General features: G+C 45.7%; 1 pseudogene; it reads right to left on the bottom strand.

Moving 5' to 3' along the window:
• Window positions 1-7,839: 7,839 nt before the first annotated feature.
• LOC108514218 (ETS-related transcription factor Elf-2 pseudogene) lies at window positions 7,840-11,083 on the bottom strand (annotated as a pseudogene).
• Between the last annotated feature and the right edge of the window lie 6,896 nt (window positions 11,084-17,979).

Below are 17,979 nucleotides of genomic sequence, written 5' to 3'. Positions count from 1 at the left end.
TGTCCCTGGGTCCTTCCTTGCACCCTTCATCCTAGTCTCCAAACGGCAGCCAAAGCAATGCTGTTAAAATATGTGTCTGATCACACCAGCCTACTGCTCAGAACTCTCCAAGAGTTACGAACCAAGCAAAGTCTTACACGGGTGACGAGGCCCTGTGTAACTGGATCCTGTTATTTCTCTGACCTCTCTGGCTATTCTTCTTGCTCACACCACCCCAGCCATTCTGTCCTTGTAACTCCTTGAACTTTCCAGACATGGTCCCACCACAGGGCCTTTGCACCTGCTGTTCCTTCTGCCTATAAGGCTTACTTTTTAGGCTGATTTCTCATCTCTTTCCAGTCTTTACTCAAACATGCACCCCACGCCCCCCATTCCCTTTTCCTGCATTTATTTCATTTATTTATTTATTTTGAGACAGAATCTTGCTCTGTCACCCAGGCTGCAGTGCAGTGGCCTGATCTCAGCTCACTGCAACCTCTGTCCTGGCTTTATTTTACTTCATAGTCCCTGTCACCATGTAACAAGCTATTGATTCCACTTATTTACCTTGCTTACTATCTGTTTCCCTCAACCAGGATTTGAGAATAACAAAGACAGGGATCTTTTTGCTTATTTTGTTCCATGACGTCTTCTCAGAGCCCAGAACAGTGTCTGATATACAGTTAGTGCTCAGCAAATCACTGTTACATTCACCAGTGGGATAAATAAATATTGAATGAATTGCACCAATCAGGCAGGATACAAGAGCACTGAAGAGCAGGCAAGAGATGCTGAGAACCCGCTGGTTCTGCAGGACAAGGCATTTCTCCATCTATTGATTAAGAGTGGGCAGAAGAGGCCAGGCACGGTGGCTCATGCCTGTAGTCCCAGCACTTTGGGAGTCCAAGGTGGATGGATCACTTGAGGTCAGGAGTTCGAGACCAGCCTGACCAACATGGTGAAACCTTGTCTCTACTAAAATACAAAATTAGTCGGGCTTAGTGGTGTGCACCTGTAATCCCAGCTACTCAGGAGGCTGAGGCAGGAGCATCACTTGAATCCAGGAGGCAGAGGTTACAGTGAGGTGAGATCACGCCATTGCACTCCAGCCTGGGCAACAAGAGTGAAATTCCACTCAANGCAGAAGAGGCCAGGCACGGTGGCTCATGCCTGTAGTCCCAGCACTTTGGGAGTCCAAGGTGGATGGATCACTTGAGGTCAGGAGTTCGAGACCAGCCTGACCAACATGGTGAAACCTTGTCTCTACTAAAAATACAAAATTAGTCGGGCTTAGTGGTGTGCACCTGTAATCCCAGCTACTCAGGAGGCTGAGGCAGGAGCATCACTTGAATCCAGGAGGCAGAGGTTACAGTGAGGTGAGATCACGCCATTGCACTCCAGCCTGGGCAACAAGAGTGAAATTCCACTCAAAAAAAAAAAAAAAAAAGAGTGGGCAGAGGCATCCTCCAGCACAGCATTTCTCATCCAGCAGGCTGCCCATTAGAGGGTCCTGAGATCATTGCAATGTGCTGTGACCACCAACATAAATAAAATTTTAAAAGAAATAGCCAGCCAGAGTGGCATGTGCCTGTAGTCCCAGCTGCTTGGGAGGCTGAGGTGGGAAGGATTACTTGAACCCAGGAGTTCTGCACTGTAGGGCGCGGTGCCCATCGGGTGACACCCATCAGGTGTCTGCACTAAGTTCAGCATCAAGAGCAGGGGACTACTAGGCTGCCTAAGAAGGAATAAACCAGGCTGCTTGGGAAACAGAGCAGCTGAAACTCCTGTGCCAATCAGTGGTGGGATCACACCTGTGAAAAGCCACGCCTGCCTGGGGAACACAGACCCTGCCTCTTGGAAAATTAAACACTTAAAAGTTAAAAAAAAAAAAAAAAAAAAAAACATAAATTAATTAAATAAAAATAAAATTTTAAAAAATTTAAGGAAATCGAATTTTAAAAATTGGAGTAAATCATATACAGTAAGAATAAGTATTATTTCAAGAAATTTCTGTCTCCAATCCACACACACATAGGTGTTAGATTGTTGCAGTGTAAAATGTATTACTTATTATAGTTCTCAGTCAAAAAGGTTTGGAGGCTGGATGTGGTGGTTCATGCCTCCAATCCAAGCACTTTAGGAGGCCTAAGCGGGAGGATTGCTTGAGGCCAGGAGTTCAAGGCCAGCCTAGGGAACATAATGGGACCCCATTTCTAAAAAATAAATTTTTTTAATTAACCAGGCACGGTGTGCCTGTAGTCTCAGCTACTTGGGAGGCTGAGGCAGGAGGATTGCTTGAGCCCAGGAGGTTGAGGCTATATTGAGCCGTGATTGCACCACTGCACTCCAGCTTAAGCGACAGAGTGAGAACCTGTCTCAAAAAAAAAAAAAGTTATTTATTCCCTGTGACCAAAAGACTTTAGGAGTTTAAAGTATTTTCTGGTTTGAGTCATGATTACAACTGTTGTTACTGTATGCAACTAATGAAAACAAAATAAATGTTATAAATACTGATTTAAAAATTGTGTTACTAAATGCAAGGAAGAAATTTTTATTGGAAATGTATCACTTGTGTGATGAATGTTCTCTCTCTCTTTTTTTTTTTTTTGTTTTTTTGAGTTGGGATCTCATGCTGTCACTCAAGCTGGAATGCAGTAGTGTGATCATGGTTCATTGTAGAGCTCCTGGGCTTAAGGGATCCTCCTGCCTCAGTCTCCCAAGTGGCTGGGACTACAGGTCTACGTCACCACACTCACTCTATTTTTTGTAGAGATGGAGTCTTGCTGTGTTGCTCAGGCTGATCTCAAACTCCTGGGCTTAAGTGATCCTCCCAAAGTGCTGAGATTACAGGTGTGAGCTACTGCGTCCAGTTTGAATCTTCTCATTTTAAAATGTAACAGGATAAATATACCACTGCCAGAATGCAACACAGCTCGGAATTAATTCTTTTCCTACTTTTTGTGCTTTGTAGATATAACGTCTGGAAAATTTCATCACAAAATTAAGCTGATGCGAATGGAAAGGGTTTGTTATAGAAATGTCCGTCAATTCTCCCAATTCTTTCCTCATTTTATCCCCAGATCATCCAGGTCTTCACAGGACTCCTCCCCCAGAATGATGCCTCCTTTGACAACAGTTGGAGATATCAGAGTTGAGATCATTACTCAGCACCGGATGCAGTTGTGCGTGTCTGTGGTCCCAGCTACTGAGGAGGCAGAGACAGGAGTATTGCTTGAGCCCAGGAGGTTGAGGCTGCAATGAACTTTAGTATGCACCACTGCACTCCAGCCCAAGTGACAGAGCAAGACACTGTTTCTAAATAATAATAATAATAATAATAATTTAAATTTGGAAAATCTGTTATAGGTAATATCCCTGGAGTAGCTGAAATACTCCCACTTTAACGGTTTTGTAGAGAGAGATCGTCCACGGCCTTTTTAGTGCTCCCATTGTGTGTCCTTACGTATGGTGAGCTTGTGTTCAACATTTCTCCAGGGCTCTGCTCATTTTTCGTTATTTTTTTCTTTCTGTTCTTCAAGCTGCATAATTTCTACCTATCCTATATATCTACCTTCAAAGTTTGCTAATTCTTTTTATTTGAACAACTCAACATGTTCAAATAACATGCGCCTGTTGAGCATTTCTAGCGATGTTTAAATTTTTGTCATTGTGCTTTTCAACTCCAAAATTTCCAGTTGGCTCTTTTTTGTAACTCCTTTCTTTAGTGACAGTCTCTCCATGTGTCATTGCTATCAAACTCTTTTAAAATTATTTACATGTGGTTTCCTTAGTCCTCTGAACACACATTTACATTTACAATGCTACTTTGAGGATGTACCTGCTTGGTCCAACATCTGAGCCCCTCAAAGGCAGTTTCTATTGCCTGTTGCTTTTGCTGGGTATCAGCCATGCTTTGTTTCTTTGCAAGCCTAATTTTTTTGTTGAAAACTGGACATTAAATAGTACCTTGTAGTAACTCTGGATACTGACATCCCATTTGGTGGCTTGATTTTCTTTCTTTTTTTTTTTTTTTTTTTGGTCATTTTGGTTGTTTACTTGATTAGTGACGTGGCTGGGCTGAATCTGTGAGGTTTTATTTTCCTTACAATGTGATGTCCCGGCTCAGATATTTTCCCCTTGAGTATGTCTTTTACCCCAGCATCCTAGGGTTCACCCTGGGTCTGCATAAATCACTTATTGGTCAAAGACTGTACTTAAGCTGCTTAGCCAATTAGCTTTTCACCTTTAGCACTGTGTCTGTGTGTGGCTGCAGACTGCTTTCACTGCACAGAGAGTTCGCGATTTTGCCCTGACTTTAGCCAGGGTCTGGTAGCTCAGAGTTTCTCTTTCCTGAAGAGGTATAGCCTTGGGTGTGTGCACAGTCTTCCAAATGACCAGGAATCGGTATGATTTTATTTTTAGACCTGGCTTCCTAGGACTCAGCCTTGGGTCAGAGTAACTGTTGTTTAGCCAGTGTGTGGTCAGAGGTTGCGTCAAGTCCCTGGAGCCAGAAAGGCTAAAGGCCCCTTAATGACGGGTCTTCTATTGCTAGACCCGGAAGCTCCTTCCTACCAATGAGCTGGAGGAGGGCAATCGAGCCCCTGTATTCTTCGTCCTGGGCAAAACACTCGCCCTACTAATGGAATGTATGTGACGAGGGAAGCCCCAGTCCTCCAGGCGGAGCCCAACAGGTAGCATTTCCACAGCACAAGCCTGGGGAAGACGGGAGATGCACATGGCCCGTCCCACTGGTGTGAAGCTGGAGCTAGGACTGGGAGCTGAGGGTGGAGGGAGTCCCCACCACACAGAGCTGATGAAAAGGCTGTGGGCATACAAGCCCTGGCTCAAATGCCATAGATTCTTGCTATTTCGATTGAGATTTCATAGGTTTTCTTGAATGATGGTTTTCCCTTTGCTATTTGCCCTTAGAACAATTACCACAGGCTTTAAATGGTTGTTGATTTATGTTTTACCTTTTAATTAATTTTCTCCAGTTAAATGGTTGCTCTGCTGAGGAAGGGGGGCTGCCTTTCTCGAAGTCCTGTCCCTTGGGCCTTTTGTACAATCCACGTCAAGGTCTTACTCTGTGAAAGTGGCTTTCTGTGTGGAACTCAAGCCTAATGTGCCGGGGCCAGCCTGCTACCTTTCAGCGGGCACCTGTTCAGTGTGGCACCCCCAAACTCAAATCTCCTAGGCCTGATGCAAAGAGGAGCCAGAGGAGAATGAGGAGGAATGGGCCACAGAGCTCTCGCTCAGGGGTGGTAGGGCCCAGTGGTCGAGAATTCAGTCCCAGAAAATAAATATTTACGGATGGAGTTCCCCACTTCGGACCTGATGTACTGCCTGTTCTTCCACCAGACATGAGGGCCAAGCGAATGGAGTTTTGTTTCTTCTGTCCTGTGCTGTATCCCCAGAGCCTGGAACAGTGCCTGGTACACAGCAGGGCACCTGCTGACTGGGTGCAGTTCATGGCCACCACCTCTAGCTACCTGTGATTGGAGATAAGACAGTAATGAGGCCAGAATTCTTCAAGAATCCTTTGAGCTTCCTAATCCACGGCTATGCAGCCTGTGCTGCGTTATTTACCATAGCCCCAGGAGGGCTCCCACCCGACTCTGTGGCAAGTTGGACGGAGAACCAGAGTTGTGGTCACATGTCAAGCCATAACACGGGCAGAGCTCCTTGAGAAAGCTGTCTCCTCTGCCACAATGCACTCCTGCCTTAGTGCCTCGTGTGTAAGAGGAGAGGCAGGTAGAGGAGGTGCTTCTGCCTCCATCCCAGGAGATGGGCTTGAACTGCATGGGTCCACTTAGATGTGGATTTTCTTTCACCTCTGCCACCCCTGAGACAGCAAAGCCAACCCCTCCTCTTCCTCCTCCTTCTTGGCCTACTGGATGTGAAGATGAAGAGGATGAACACCTTTGTGATGATCCACTTCATGAGCAGTAAATGTGTTTTTCCTTCCTTGTGATTTTCTTAATGCCATTTTCTTTCCTCAAGCTTACTTTAAGAAAATAGTACATCATACACATACAAAATATGTGTCAATAGACTGTGTTATCAGTAAGGCATCTGGATGACAGCAAGCTATTAATAGGGGAATCAAAAGTTATACTCAGATTTTCAACTGTGCAGGGATCAGTGCCTCTGCTCCCACATTGTTCAAGAGTCACCTGTGTATCCACTTTATTTTTTAATGTTTATTTTTATGTCAATAGTTTTTGGGGAACAGGTGGTTTTGTGTCACATGGATAAATTATTTAGTGGTGATTTCTAAGATTTCAGTGCACCTGTCACCTGAGCAGTGTCCCTTACCCCCTCCAATCCTTCCTTCCAAGATCCTAGAGCCCATTATATCATTCTTATGCCTTTTCATCCTCATAGTTTAGCTCCCACTTGTGAGAACAGATGATATTCTGTCTTTCATTCCTGAGTTACTTCACTTAGCATAATGGCCTCCAGTTCCATCCAAGTTAGTGCAAAAGACATTATTTCATTCCTTTTTACGGCTGAGTAGTATTCCACGGTGTATATACCACATTTTCTTTATCCGCTCGTTGGCTGAAGGGCACTCAGGTTGGTTGCATATCTTTGCAATTGCAAATTGTAAATTTACTTTATTTTTATTTTTTAAATTTCATTTCCATATTCCAGAAAACCTACTTGAATACACTTTGAAACGAGAGTCCAACAAAATAGAACAGACTTCAAATGTTGAATATACAAACTATTATAGTTCAAATCTGAACACTGGTACTTTCCCTCACAAACTTCAACTGAAACAAAAAAAGAGTAAGAAAAGAAAGAAAGGAAGAAGGAAGGGAGGGAGGGAAGAAGGGAGGGAGGAAAGAAAAGAAGAAAAGAAAAGGAAAGGAAAAGAAGGAAAGAAGGAAGGAAGGAGAAAGAAAGAAGAAAGAAAGGAAAGGAAAGGAAGGAAATAAAGCTCGCTCCAGGTATTAGAGCTACCTGACAAAAATTCATGCTGATCCTGAACTTCCAAGTAACACTAGAACTGAAACTGATATGTCTGCACAAATGCCAGGGCTGAGTGAGTGACACAGACATGTTACAGGAAAAGGCCAGGGCCAACTGTTAAGTTGTCCACAATTAAGAAACTGACAGACTTAAACTACCATATAAAATCTTACATGTAAACTCTGTAACAATACGGTGTTAGGTACAAGATTTTTAAAATTTTTCATTTAATAAAAAAGCTTTATACAAACAAGCCATTGGCTTATTTCAAGAAAGAAAACCGAAAATTAGACTAAGGCCTTTGTTTTAAATCAGCTTAAGCTATATGTGTGTGTATATGTGTGTGTGTGTGTGTGTGTGTGTGTGTGTATCGCACTGGACCTTTTTTTGCTATTCTCTTTCTGAAGTTTTTGGATCCATTCTTCAATTCACATTCTAAAATACATATATTAGGACAGTGTTCACATAGCACCAGTTGAGTACTGTGCGAACACAGTAATAATTGCTGGTATGCATATAAAATGCATCAAAAATTGCTATATGTAACAATGAAATCACTGGTCCCAACCCCTCCCCACTGAAACCGAAAACTATATAACCTCTTACAGAATGTTAGTGTTCAAAGTCTTAGTGTGACTTGATATCTTAGTGAGCTGCTTGGTTCCTTTCAATCCTTTTTTTTAGCGATGGGTTCAGTTGTTTTCCTACTGGAAGAGGCAGTTTTCTGTCAGCATCTCAATAAATAGTTTATTTCCCACTGAAACATGAGATAGGTAATTTATTTCCAGTAAGTTTGCTTGTTTCTTATAAGCATTAAAAATGTTCTAAATGACATTTTCTTGATGACTTCCCTTGCCAATGTTTATGTCAGTACTGCCACTAACAGCCTGAAGTCCATGGTGGAGCTCCTATTTTATTTCTCACATGTCACTAGTCCTTCTGTTTTCATAGTTACAGGAAGGGCAGTAGCTGAAGGCGCACTGACCACCACTACGTGGGTCACTGTCTTATTTCCACCTGCCAGTTTTTCTTCTACCAACAGCAAAGTTTCCACACCACATTCTTGCTTTTTTGCCACTGCTTCTGATTTAACCTCCGGCCCCTTTATGACTACACTGGTAACTTGAGGAGGAGTCTGTCCAGATACCTGCTGAGTAGGCACTGATAGTCTCATTACAGGTGTACCATGGGCTATTGAAACAGGGGTAACTGCTCTCACAGCCAATGGGGCTCCAACAGTGTGAATGCTTCCTGATCCAATCAGATTTGACTCTGTCTGCAGTTGACACTGTGCAAGCTGTGTAGCTGGGATGGTAATAATTTTGGCAGGCTGCATGGTGATTTTGTCTCCGTTTTCAGTAGAAGCTGGCATCACAGCAGGGACTGCCTGAATGGCTGCCTTTGGAGAGGTGGCTGTTGTTGGACTCGTGCTGATTATTAATGGTGCACCTGCATTAAGTGACTGAACTGCCACAGCTGAAATTTTCTGGCCCCAATGATGTCATTACAACAGGTACTTGCATTGCCACACAAACTGTCCTTGGAGCTGCTGTTGCTGATACAGATGCAGTGATAGTAGGAGACCTGGATGAAGCATCGTGACCAGGGGAAGTGATATTCACAAATCTACCCACACCCTTCTCTGGTCTGGAGCAGTTTCTAGGGGATGAATTTCTTCCACCACGAACAGAAGATGCTGCTTTCAGGAGACTTTCTGCAGACAGAGACACTCGTTCTCATAATTTTTCATCCATAGCTCCTGCTAAATCTTCATTACAGGTTTCACTTTTGTTATCGTCTATGACCACAATGTTTTGGGGCATATCCCTGAACTGACATACAAAGCCTCTGTCCTTCAACGTTTGCAAGAATTTCCCTTTGGTACTAGTATCTCAAAGCTTGTCCCATGGTTTCATAGTTCATGTCTGGTTTATTCTTATGCTTTCCCCAAAGCTTCGAGACAGCTTTTGAATCCACCAGCTTGAATATGCCTTTTTCTCTCTGAGGCCATTTAATATACCGGGGACAAGTATTTTTATCTTGAAGTAGATCTAAAAGAAACTCCCACAAATAGGTTATGTTTCCTTTTCCTTCTCTCAGTTTCTTCTTTATACCTAACTCAGGAGACCCACTGGAAACTGGTGATTGCTGGGTGGTTTACGGCCAACTTTTTTCTTTTTCATTGGTTCACAGCTATCTGGTGATGTAGGAATAGGAGAGGCATCCATTGGTTCAGACTCTTCAGTTGACGCCTCCCCTACAGTTTCTGTAATGACATCTGGCCTCAGCGGCATGGATAAATTCTGGAGTTGATACACAAGGAGGGACAAAAACTTCCACAGGACTTCTTGAAACCCTCAAGCAGGTAGGAGATTCCACATGAAGCAGGGTTTCAGCAGCTTGTCTTCTCTGTACAGTGTACATTACTACTGTGAACAGATGCTTCCACCCCCGAGATGAGCAGATCCAGCTGGTTCGGGGTCCCTCATGCAGAGAGACGTTGCCATGTCTATCCCGGGGCTGGAGCTGCTGCTTCACACTGACTTACACCGTGAGCGGCGGCGGCAGGGGAGGAGGTGGGACCCGCAGCCGGAGACACACGCTGTGCAGTCGGTCAACACGCACTCACGCACACTCACGCACACTCATGCACTGGCACACGCTCCAGTGCCCCAAAGGAAGCCGAGGCCGGCCCGTCTCCCGCCGCAGGGCTGAGAAACCCTGCCACCTAACAGCAGGGGCAGGGGACACAGCTGGCAACACCTTTATTTTTAAAAATCATCACTGGGGCCTGGAGCAGTGGCTCACGCCTGTAATCCCAACACTTTGGGAGGCCAAGGTGGGCAGATGACCTGAGGTCGGGAGTTCGAGACCAGCCTGGCCAACACAGTGAAACCCTGTCTTCACCAAAAATACAAAAATTAGCTGGACGTGGTTGTGTATGCCTGTAATCTCAGCTACTCAGGAGGCTGAGGCAGGAGAATCGCTTCAACCGCAAGGCAGAGGTTGCAGTGAGCTGGGATCATGCCACTGCATTCTGGCCTGGGCAACAGAGCAAGACCGTCTAAAAAAAGAAAAGAAAAAACAATCAGGGAATACATTTTGTGCCATATGTATTGGGTGAACTGAGGAAAGGCTCCTTATGTGATAGTTCATTTATGCCTCACTACCACCTCGTAAGATAAGGAATCGCAGACCGTTTTCCAGAAGAAGAAATGAGGTTTAGAAAGAACGTAATTTTAAAGCCACATGACCAGCAGGTCACAGGCCCTGAACTGGAACCTGAGTATATCTGGCTTATGTTCTACTGCATATGCTATATCTTCCAGGAAGAAAAAAGTATTTACAATGTACTAAAAGGTCGTCATAGTTGGAAAGGACCTTATGGATAATCCAGGCAGAAGTCTCTCCCTTTTTGCATTAAGATATATAAAGTCAATTACGTTAACTGAAAGAAGTTATCCTGTCGTGGGATCCAAGATGACCCTGGTGGTGCTCGGAACTTGCTTTGCCCGGCAGCAGCTGTTCGCCTGTCCCCTCCTTGGCCCCAAGCCCCCCGGTGATTGCCACATGGCCTCACACTTATGAGCTACACTTGTTACAGATTTTAATAATATAACATCGTTCTATGACGGATGTGCAAAAGCAGGCATCAGAAACCACTGACATTTATTATCACCATCTGTTACTATCACTAGGAAAGTTGGAAGCTGTCATTTTAAATTCAGATAAATCGGGTCTGAATGGCTGAACCCCCTTTGCTCAAAGCTCTGCTAAAGTGAAGCACGTATTAAATAGTGTTTCTAAATGACCATTGACCTGGCATTTTCCCAATCCAAGATGTTTTTCTGTTATTTATTTTTAATTATGTCACATCTATGAAACAGTTTGCCAAAAGCAAGGCCTTCAGCGACCTCTGAGCACTGAGTTCTGACCACACAGGAGGGAGCTCTGCAACAATTGTGTGTGTTTTCCGTGATCCCAGAGGACTGCTCTTCACCTCTGTGGAGAAGGCTCCTCTGCGGCACAGGGGCCCACCCGCCTCGAGGCACAGGCGAGACCAGAGCACATCTACACTCAGGTCTGGTGCTCTGGCCAGAAGCAGAAGCTGCCAATCGTACTGAGCCATACTTAATTAAGTAATCGTTTTATGAGGTGGATGGCAATACCCCAGGGGCCAACTCAAGGCCACAGGATTTATTGAGCTCTAACTGCAAACTGACAGTCCCCAGCATGCACACAACAGAGCCTGTATTACGGGAAAGTTAGTGTTGCGAGATAATTCCTTCCAGGGAAAGTGAGGTGCCCATTATTCATTTGTACCATGAAGCACCAGCACCTCCAACAGGAGCCTGGGTGGACACCCGCAGAAGATGTGCAGAATGAAAGATGGGGAGCAATGACCCGAAAGCATGCTCGGGGCTTGCCTGGTCAAGAGAGGCAGGAAGTGGTGGCTTGTAAAGAGGAAGCACCTTCACAAGCCACAAGCACCAGCAGTGGGATTGCGGTGGGGGAACAATGGAGGACAAGACAGGTCAGGGAGGGTGTGATCATTCACTGTGGTTTCAAGAAGGAGAGGGCCAGAGCCAGTCACCTGTCCCCAGTGTCACACTTGGAGGACACTTGGAGTGTAACTCCACTCCTCCATCAGCCAAATCAGCGCCAGGAAGCGGGAACGAGTGATGCAGGCAGCCAAGGGGCCACTCACCCCTGGATCTCTGTGTCTAGCTGTTTAGCTGTGGGGAACGTTATTGAACATGGATTTTAAGACACACAAAATACTCTGCCAAAACTCCAAAGAAACACACTTGTAGACTTACAAATCTCCAGATTTTAGCCCATACAGGAGTCAGAAAGTTCATGAGAACCTAGAAGCATCTGCCTTTTTAGATTTTATGCTTCATCTTTTCTGACATCATCCTTGGGTAGCTGTCCCTGCAAGACCACTGGAAGAAAGACTGAACTTAAAGCAGTTGTTTCCTTGGAATGCTTATAAAAATATGAAGGCTTTGTGTGTTCTTTTTAAAAATCTGTGACATTGCAACCTGATTCAAAGCAAACACGTAAAAAAACCACAAGGCTGATAGGTAAGAAAAAGACCTTAATGAGGGATCCTTAGAGATGCTCATGTATTGAAGCAGGTGGGTCAAGGCCGAGACCTTTCAAGGCCCTTGCAGGAGCTGGTTAGTGCTGAGGATAGTGGTCATCCCTTCTAGCTTGCCCAGGGCAGTATCATTTTATCCTGCTGTCCCGGGGTCATCATTAACTCCATCCCCTTTCAGACTGAAAGTCATCCTGTAACCACAGAACTAGTTCAAACCAATTCAACCCTGTCCGTAACAAAATGTAATGAAATGTGGGCTGTTTTCAGTGCAACAGACCCCAGATTGCAAGTCATATAATCTGAGTGTGCCAGATGAACTGAGCAAACTCTATCCATGCTGACCGGAACATAAAAGCCAACCACAGGTGGAACCGAAATATTCAGACTGCAGAACAGAGAGCAAATTAAGAAGCAAGAGGTGCATGTTTTGTTGCAGTACAGACTTTAGAGCCAAGGGCCCATCATTGCCCCTCTGCATGACCCAGTTGGATCCCACCTCGTGGCATCTTCCTGTCTCCTCCATAGTTACCCTCTGCCTATAAAACCTGCCCCCAGACTTTGGCTGGGGGAGATGGATATGAGTATCCTCTCCAGTCTCTTTGCCAGTCCATTCACAATAAAGCTTTTCTTTTCTCAAAAGCCCATGCCATAGCATTGGTGTCTATGTGTGTTGGGAAGCAAGCCCATCGCTCAATGACATCCCAGTTTGGACAACAAATTCTGCAATCGTCTGGATCTGGGAATCAGACCTGGAGCCCTCACAGTTTCTCATCCTCCAGGTGAAGCCTCCAGCAATGACCACCAACCTGGCACCCTCGACTGGCCTTGGTTCCAAAGCAGGCAGTGGTGATTAACAGTCCGAGGCACACCTGAGGCCGGAAGCCATGTCAGCTCCTGTGCTGACCTGAGTAGCTGTGTCTGCCCCATGTGACAGTGGGGTTAGCCATGCAGCCTCCCTGGGGAGGATGGCATCATGGTGATGGGAGGAAGCACTCCCCACTTTGTGACTTGAAGGTCAAGACAGTGCTCATTCCCAGCCCAGCTAAGGAGTCCTCTTTAACCTTGTAACAGCCATCAGCCTACTTGGTTGTCATGGAAACACAAACCAAAGATCCCTCTTTCTCATTAGGATGCCATCACACTTCTGGCATCTTAGGGAGAAACTTTGGGAATAGCCAGGCATCATGGTGGTGAGCATTTGCAGTCCCAGCTGACTCAGGAGGCTGAGGCAAGAGGATTGCTTGAGGCCAGGAGTCCTAGGCTGCAGTGAGCAATGATTGTGCCACTGCACTCCAGGCTGGGCAACAAAAAGAGACCGTGTGTCTAAAAAGTAAATAAATAACTAATTTAAATTCAAAAACAAACAAAGGAGTTTGTTGCTCTCTTGCATCATAGTCTAGATGAATGTTCTAGTTTGACAGGTGGTTCTGGGCCACGCAGTCATTCAGGGCCCCAGGCAGAGAGCATCTCTGCTATCTTTGGCCCATGACTTCCAGGGTAGCTGTGGCCATTGCCACCTCAGTACGGAGGGAGCAGAGAGGATGGATGATACACTCCCATTGCTTTATGGGCCCCAGTATGGAAATGGCCCATGTTATAGGAAGAATTTAGCTAAGTTGGCCCAAGTACTACAGAGAGGACCGGGAGAGGTTGTACCTGGCTGGTATCCAGATCCCAAGTAGAATTTATTTTTATGAATGAGGGGAAGAGTGGATGTTGGCTTACAACTAGCATTTTCCATCACAAAGGTGATACTTCCTTCCCCTTAGGCTGTTGCAACAAGTAGGTTAGATTAAATGTGCCCAGCACCTACTGGTATTCAAGAAATGGGAACTCTTCCTCTTCCTATTTCTAACATGCTCTTGTCTGGTCTTCAGTCTGTAAATACCTTGCCTATGCTGGTCATTTCCAAAATTACATGACTAGCTCTAAATTCTCCCTTGAGCTCTAGCTCTAAATATCCAACTGACCTCTTGTCATACCCACTTGGATATGCAATAAACATATCAAATTTAGTATGTACATATGTTGAAATTTATCAAATCATGCATTTTAAATATGTGTAGTTTATTGTGTGTCAATTACACCTCAATGGAATGGTTTTGAAATAACGATATGGACAACGATACGGTGTCTTTTCCCCCTGAAAGACACCGTTCCCCAGTTGCCATCATTTCAGCAAATGGCACCACACAGCTGCCCATTTCAAAACCTGAGATCTCCTCCTCGGGTCCTGTCCCCTCCTTACTCCCACATTCAACCTGTGGCAGTCCTGTCTGTGCCGTGTCACAGGCCACCTGCTTCTCCCTACTCACTCCCATGGCCCTGGCCGGGGCTACCAGCATCTGCTCAGTTCCTGCAACAGCCTGCCTGCTGGGACCCTGTCTCCACACTTGCAGCCCTCCAGTCCCATCTGTGTGTGTATATGGTGAGATACAAACAATATCAAATGTACTGTCTTAGCCATTTTTAAGAGTACAGATCAGTGGCATGAAGCACATTCGCTTGGTTGTCCAACCATCACCATCATCCCTCTCCAGGACTTTTTCATCTCCCCAGACCGAAACTCTGTTCCCATTAAACACTAGCTCACCATTCCCTTCACTCCAGCCCCTGGCCACTACCACTCTACTTACTTTCTCAATGAATTTGACTACTCTGGATACCTCATATGTGTGGGATCATACAGCATTTGTCCTTTGGTGTCTGGTATATTTCAGTGAGCATGACATTCATGCAAGTTGTGGTATGTGTCACATGTCCTTTTTTTTGAAGACTAATATTCCATTGTGTGGATAGACCACATTTTGTTTACTCATTCATCTGTCAATGGACATGAGCTGTTTCCACCTCTAGGCTATCGTGAATAATACTGCTATAAACATAGCAGGTACGTAGCTGTTGGAGCCCCTGCTTTCAGTTCTTTTGAGTATCCTGAGAAGTGGAATTGCTGGATCTTATGGTAGTTCTAGGCTTAACTTTTTGAGGAACCACCATACAGTTTCCCAACCACAGCTACCCCATGTTACATTCCTACTAACACTGCACAAGAGTCCCAGTTACTCCACACCCTCACCAACACTTGCGGTTTTTTGTTTGTTTGTGTGTTTTATGATAGCCATCCTGATGGGTATGAAATTGGATCTCATTGTGGTTTTGCTGTGCATTTCCCTAATGATTGGTAATGTTGAGCATTTCTTCATATGTTTATTGGCCATCTGTATATCTTCTTTGGAGAAATATATATTCAAGTCCTTTGATCATTTTTCAATTGTTTTCTTGCTGAGTTTTAGGTTTATCCTTTAAAGCATAAATCAGATATAGCCATCTCCCACTTCACCCCCTTATCATGGCTTTCCACTGCATTTAGAATGCAATCCAGTCTCCTTCTCTGGTTACTAGCTACCTCCAAACAACCTCTCAGCACTTCCCTGCTGGCTCCCTGAGCAACCCCTAGGGCCTCCTTTCTCTTCAGAGGCACCAAGCTCTTTCCCAGCTCTCCCTCCCAGCCCTGACCATCACAGCGCAGAGAGGTCTTCCCTGACTGCCTGAGCTATCTGCCTCAGGGAAAGGCGTGGCATTACTCTCAGTGCATCATCTTATTTATCACAACCTTACAATCGTGGTTGCTCTTATCATCTTGTTCTTTCACACCGTCTCCCTCCTCACATAGCTCCTCAGTGTATGTGTCTTGCCTGTCTCACTCACGATACCTGATGTCTGCTCAGAGCAGGCTGAAATAAGTATGCGTTAAATGAATGAATTAATCTTCTATTACTCTCCTGTCACTATCAGCACTACTTCTGCTCCTACCATTTCTACTATTTATTGAGAATCTCTGTGTGTCAGGCACTGTACTGGGCAACTTCACATTCATTAATACCCTCCAAATCTCTGAAAATCAGGCATGTTGTCCAAACTGGGATCGTCATTTTCAATCTCTAAAAATCAGGCAAAATCTCTGAAAATATGGAATGAGTGTGCCCATTCCATAGATACGTCTCAAGTTATTAAGAAACATGTCCAAGGTGGCAGAGTATAATAGCAGAAAAATCCAAATCTTTCCACCTTCAGAGCTCATAGCTTTTTTTGACGCAGGAGCTCAAAATTGGCTTTCTGCTGTTTCATGCAAACTGACCAAGGAGATAGCAGAGGTCACCTTTAAACTGTCCGTTGAGGAAAGCTTTGGAAATAAATGCTTACACCTATGAGGACAGTTTGCCACTCTGCCTCCCTGTGTCCCCCTCCCTTACTCAACTCATCCGACCCTCTTCCTCCCAGCTCAAGCCCTGCCTCCTCCTCCAAGAAACTCACCCAGCCGTGGGTTCCCTCTCAGCCCACAGTGCTTCCTCCCTCCTTGGAGTCCCCTGAACCCACAAGCCAGAGCTGCCTGGCTTGTCTCAGCATGGTCCCAATCTGCTGACCAGCCACAGGGCTTAACCTCAGCCTTCTCACCGGACTACAGACCTGAAAAGAGAAGAAACCCCTCCACATAAAGCCAAGCAAAGACCAGAAAGCAGAAGGAAGGGAGACCAGATTTGCCTGGATGACCTCTCTAACAGACTCGCTGCGCTCGGTTGAAATTTCCTCACTGGTCTGTGCACACAATGGAATGTTACTCTGCTTTAGGAAGGAAATTGGTCAAAACTCCCGTGCTGATCAGTAGTGGGATTACGCCTGTGAACAGCCACTGTGTTCCAGCTGGGGCAACACAGCAAGACCTCATCTCATAAAAAAGGAAGAGAATCCTGTCACACATCTCAACATGAATGAACCTTTGTTATGCAAAGTGGAATAAACCAGATACAAGAAGACAGATACTATACCAGTCCACTCCAGGTTCCTAGAGTGCACTGCACACTTAAAAATCGTTAAAAGGGTGATGTTTATGATATATATTTTACCACACAAATAATATACGTGTGTGTGTGTGTGCATATATATATATATTAAAACGTCCTGAGTGGAGTAGGGCTCAGCTGGCAGAGGTGCACCGCCTTGCTTGGTTTCCACTCCTCTTTAAAGAAGAGGCGCTTGCATCTGCAGGTATCCTTAGGGTCAGCGCTGCATTGCACCCCCCGGCTGGCCAGCGCGGGATGCGGGAGGGGAAATAGTCACTACAGTCCGGAGTCTCTAATCCTCCCCATGTCCTTCCCAGGCCCATTTCCCTGACGAAGTTTCATTCCACTGTTCCTGGGCATCTCCAGGGGTGTCTAGTTTGAACAAGAAAAGGAATGTTCTGGATGGCTGGTCCTGGGCGCTCACCGGGAATGAAAGTGAACCACTCTTTCGCACACAGGCTGCTTTGCGTCCAGCCACTCTTGGGCTGCCCTGAGTGGTGTCCTGGTGGTCCGTGGAGTACACGGGAAAGTCCAGCAGACAAACATTATCAAAGTCAGACATTATGTCAGCTGTATAAACCCATTTTCTCTAAATACTTAATGTTAACTTATGGGGGAAAAAAACACACAAAAAACAACCAGAAAAGCTGCTAAAAGCCAGCCAACGTTCTAAGTCTCAGAGAAGCGTGTGGAAATCCCCAGGCTCAGCAGCCCTCTCCCTGCGCGTGCAGAGTCCGGGTCTCCCTCCTGTGTGAACACAGGGAAGCGGGAAGGAGGTGAGGGGTCTGGTGCGATCCACCCCAGGGCACCAGAGGGCAGGGTCTGAGCTGCAGAAACCCCGGCTGTGCCGGGGCGGCCCTGGCTCCAGCGACGCTAGAGGGCACCAGTGCCCAGCACCCGCGCCCAGCGAGCCGGCGCGCTCCGGGATGGCTGAACCCGCGGGCTGGGGGCGGGCGGGAGAGGCGTGGAAACCCGCGCCGCGGCCTGGAGGACCCTGGAGGGCGAAACAGTGAACCCAGCCAATCACCAGAGCACAACTACGGCGTCACTCCACTGACCACCCACGTATCTGTCATTCTG

This window comes from Rhinopithecus bieti, unplaced genomic scaffold (assembly GCF_001698545.2).
Source record: "Rhinopithecus bieti isolate Rb0 unplaced genomic scaffold, ASM169854v2 scaffold_32012, whole genome shotgun sequence".
Taxonomy (NCBI): Eukaryota; Metazoa; Chordata; class Mammalia; order Primates; family Cercopithecidae; genus Rhinopithecus; species Rhinopithecus bieti.
This window is presented reverse-complemented; position numbering and strand designations above follow the sequence as displayed.